We start from the raw sequence: 5109 nt of genomic DNA, 5'->3' as shown, positions 1-5109 counted from the left end.
GAGAGAGAGAGAGAGAGAGAGAGAATACATTAAATTTCAAAAAATAAAAAAAAAATCTGCCACAACATTATAAGACAAGGAACCGCTAAAGATTCCTCTGAGCTCATTTTCTGCTAGCCATCTACCTGCCCTTAAGAATAGTGTGTTTCCCCAGTGAGATCACCTTAGAGAGCCCCATATTTTCATGTAAGTGGTTATCACTTGGAGACAGATCCTGGGTTAGGGATGGGTGCATGAGTCCACTTCTCCATTAAACTCCAGGACCCACCATGCAAACCATGCAGGCCCTGTGCATGCTGCCTCAGTCTCTATGATGTCATACGTGCTTTGACGCTGTTGTGTTTAGAAGGAGTGCTTTCTTGGTTCTCCATCCCCTCTGGCTCCTATACGCTTTCCTCCTCTTCTTCCACCAGATCGCCTGAGCCTTGAGGGAAGGAATTTGATGGAGACATTCTGTTTAGGGCTAAGTGTTTCAAGGTCTTTCACTCTCTGCATATTGTCTGGCTTGGGTCTCTGTATTTCTTCCAATCTACCAAAGGAAGAAGCTATGTTCAAGTCCTGTAGGAGGAAGCTTCCCTGATGATGACTGAGCAATGCACTCATCTGAGTATAGGAGAATGTTGTTATGAGTCATTTTATTGCTATGATTCTGTTTTGTTTTGTTTTGTTTAACAGTGGTATTTAGTTTTACCTTAGTTTCCTGGGTTAATTAGTCTCAGGTCCTTAGTCAATCAAGCAGCACTGGGTATGGACCAAAGCATATGTTGATCAAAGGAGATGTTGATTGTTTACTGCCACAAGTTTGTGCCTCAGTTGCCTTAACATGTCTTGAAAGGGAGGACACCTTTGTACATTAAATGTGTACCTGGGTTGGTGTTTTCGTTTCTCCTTTGGTAGCCTGCAGAGTACATTCTAGTACCAAAATACACTAGCCCAGTGATATAGAAATTGTTTAACATATGTAAATTGATAAATGCAATCCATCATATAAACAAACTGAAACACAAAACCAACATGATCATTTCATTAGATGCATAAAAGACCTTTGAAAAATCCAGTACCCCTTCATGATAACAGTCCAAGAGAGGTTAGAAATGCAAGCAACATACCTCAACATAACAAAGGCAGTCTACAGCAAGCCCACAGCTAGCAACAAATTAAATGGAGAGAAACTCAAAGCAATTTCACTAAAATCAGGAACAAGACTAGGCTGTCCACTCTCTCCATATCTATTCAATATAGTGCTTGAAGTCTTAGCAAGAGCAATAACAACTGCAGGAGATCAAGAGGATACAGACAGGAAGGGAAGAAATCAAATTATCTTGACTTGTAGATGATATGATAGTATACATAAGTGACCCTGAAAATTCTTTCAGGCAACTCCTACAGCTGATAAATACTTCAGCAAAGTAGCTGGATATAAAATTAACTCATGAAAATCAGTAGCCCTCTTATATACAAATGACAAATGCACTGAAAAATGAATCAGGAAAATAATACCTTTCACAGTAGCCTTAAATAATTTAAAATATCTTGGGGGAATTCTAACCAAGCTCATGAAAGACTTGTATGATAAAAACTTCAAGTTCAAGGGTCCTCTAGGCTCCGAGCTGAAGGAGGCGAGGAACTGGCTGATGTGGGAGGCCTGTTTCCCATCTGGGGCCATGGCCATATCAGGTCAAGGGCTGCTTCTGAGATCTGTGTCTGGGCCCATGGCCCTACCACAGCCAGAGCCTATGTTGGTTTCCAAGGTACCTGCTGCCATCAAAGATCAGGTGGGTTCCCACCCACCTGGAGCAGTGTTAGTGTCTAAGGGTCACCCTGCAGCTGGGGTAATACTAATCTGAGTGGCCTGCACTGCCCCCAGGGTCATGGTAGCATCTGGACCTGGGCTGACGCTGAGGACCTACCCCTGCTAAGGTCTTTGTTGATGTCCATGGCCTCTGTCACCACCAAAGGTCACATGATGCTTGAACTCTGGGTTACTCCAGTGGTCATGTTGGTGACTGAGGGATGCGCTACGGCCAGGGCCATGAAGATTTGAGTGGACTAGACTGCCACCTGGGACCATACTAGGACCAGGGGCCATGTCTGGATCTATGACCCTATTGCAGCCAGGGTCTAAGCCGATATCCATGGCTCCTAATATTATTGAAGGCCATGCAGATGCATGAAGTCTGGCCTGCCACCTGTGGTCACGTTGCTGTTCAAAGGCCAGCTGGGGCAATCCTGATATGAGAGTCTTGTGTAGTTACCTAGAGCCAGGGTGACATCAGGGTCAAGAGGCTGCAGAGGACCATGTCTGAGTTCATGATCCTACTTCAGCTGGGGTCTGTGTTGGTGTCCATGACCACCAAAGGTCACAGGGATATCAAGCTTCCAGGTTGCAATCTATGACCAAGATGGAATCTGACGGACATGTAGCTGCTGGGGTCATGGCCTACACTGACACCCATCGCCATGGAATCATCCATGCCTCGGCTTCTGCCAAGAGCCCATGACTTGGCCCATAGTTCCACTACAGCCAGGGCCCACGTTGATATCAGTGGGGTCTAGGCCTACACCTAAGGCCATATTGTTATCCGAAAATCATGCTACCATTGGGATCATATAGATCGGGGTGGCCTTTGCTGCCACTTGGAACCATGGAGACATCTGGGCCCAAGCTGCTACTCATGACCATGTCTAGGTCCATGGTACTGCTGCACTTGGGGGTCTGTGCTGATGCCCATTGCCTGTGTTACCACAGAAGCCGACAAAACCCCTGTGTTGAACTGTGAGTTGAAGTACAAGGGCCTCCCTCAGCTGGCCCCACCCTTCACTGGCCTGGGGAGAACTTCCCCCAGTCACCAGAGAACCAACCCCATCCTAACCAGTCCTGGTAATAATAGACTCCCATAACTCTTGCAGAAAAGTTGGCCCTCCCTTAATGGGAGAGCTGCCCACATATACACACTTATGAAATATAGTCCCACTTCTAACCTCAGGCATGGGAGAGAGGGTCCTTTCCCTCCATCTGAGGAGGATCGTCCCAGTGACCCAGACTGATCAACTCAGCAGTCACCCAGGTATACAGCAGGGCTTTGAGCTGGCACACCCCAACAACTATCCTATCTAAGATATACTGAACCCACTGGTCCTAAAGAGCTATGGCCGCATGGTCTGCATGACTCAGGACAACAGTGAGATTTCCTGGGAGTTTAAATGAAGGTCCAGGGTTGACGGTAGACCAGAAGCCAGAGGCCTTGAACCTGAACACATTGCACCATGATCATTCCCAAGGGAAGCAACTTAGACAAAAAGTATACTGCATAATACACAGCAGCTCCCAGTGCCACTAGGACCAAGGAAGAGGCCATGGAGAGATAAGGGTGCAGAAGTGAAAAATTTCAGGGGGAAGGGTTGTTTTGTTTTGTTTGTTGTTTTGTTTTTTCGGTTTGCTTGTTTGCTTTTTGTTGGTTTGCTTGTTCTTTAGTTGAAATTGGTATTCTTATTTGTAGTATTTATTTCTTCTTTTCTTTATCTTTATCATATCTTCATTATTTCCTATCTGCTTTCTTTTTAGAAAACACTATAAGAGTAGGGATAGATGTATAGGGACTGGGAGATGAGTAGGGTTGGAGTGCATGATGTGATTCCCAAGGGAATAATTTTTTTTTATTTTATTTATTTTATTTTATTTTTTTTTGGTTTTTCGAGACAGGGTTTCTCTGCGGCTTTGGAGCCTGTCCTGGAACTAGCTCTGTAGACCAGGCTGGTCTCAAACTCGCAGAGATCCGCCTGCCTCTGCCTCCCGAGTGCTGGGATTAAAGGCGTGTGCCACCAACGCCCGGCTACCCAAGGGAATAATTTTAAAAAGTTAAAAAATAAATAAATAAAATATAAAAACTATTTCAAGTCATTGATGAAAAACTGAAGAAGATATCAGAAGATGGAAAGATCTTACATGCTCATGGATTGGTATGATTAGTATAGTAAAAAATGGCCATCCTACCTAAAGCAATCTACAAATTTAGTGACATCCCCATCAAAATTTCAACACAATTCTTCACAGATCTTGAAAACACAGTTTCATATTTTTAAAAAAACCACAATAGCATCACTAAAGCAATTCTGAATAATAAAAGAACTGCAGGAGGTATCACTATCCCAGATTTCAAGTCATACTACAGAACTGTAGTGATAAAAACCATATGGCATTGGTACAAAATCAGAGACCTTGATCAATGAATCAAATTGAAGACTCAAACATAACCCCACACACCAATGATACCTGATTTTTAGTAAAGAAAGAAAGAAATACAAAATGGAAAAAAGTATCTTCCACAAATGGTGCTAGTCAAACTGGTTGGCTGCATATAGAAGATTCCAAACTGGTCCATACTTATCACCATGTACAAAACTCAAATCCAAATAGATCAAAGACCTCAATATAAAATCAGATACACAGTACTGAAAACTTATTTGCACAGGAAAAGACTTTCTGAACAGAACACTGCTAGCACAGAAAATATATAAAGAACTCAAAAGCTAGATATCAAAAAAAAACAATTAAAACAATGTATAGATCTAAACAGAGAATTCTCAATGGAGGAATCTCAAATGGCTGAGAAACACTTAACGAAATCTCCAAACATCCTTAGTCATGAGGAAAATTCAAACCAAAACTACTTTGAGATTTTATCTTACACCTTACAATATCAATAAAACAAGTGACCATTCATGCTGTCAAGAACATAGAATATAGGGAACACTCACCCATTGCAGGTGGGGGAGCAAACTCATATAGCCACTATGGAAAATGGTGTGGTGGTTCCTCAGAAAGGTGGGAATTAATCTACCACTAGATCCAATTATACCATTGATGGAGGAAGGTCATTGGTTAATAAAGAAACTGCCTTGGCCCATTTGATAAGCCAGCCTTTAGGTGGGTGGAGTAAACAGAACAGAATGCAGGGAGGAAGAGGAAGTGAGCTCAGACACCATGCCGCTGCTCCCCAGAGCAGACGCAATGAACCTCCGACCCAGGATGGACGTAGGCTAGAATCTTCCTGGTAAGCGCACCTCATGGTGCTACACACGTTAATAGAAATGAGCCAAGCAGTGTTT

Source organism: Microtus ochrogaster, chromosome 5, assembly GCF_000317375.1.
Source record: "Microtus ochrogaster isolate Prairie Vole_2 chromosome 5, MicOch1.0, whole genome shotgun sequence".
Classification (NCBI taxonomy): domain Eukaryota; kingdom Metazoa; phylum Chordata; class Mammalia; order Rodentia; family Cricetidae; genus Microtus; species Microtus ochrogaster.
This window is presented reverse-complemented; position numbering follows the sequence as displayed.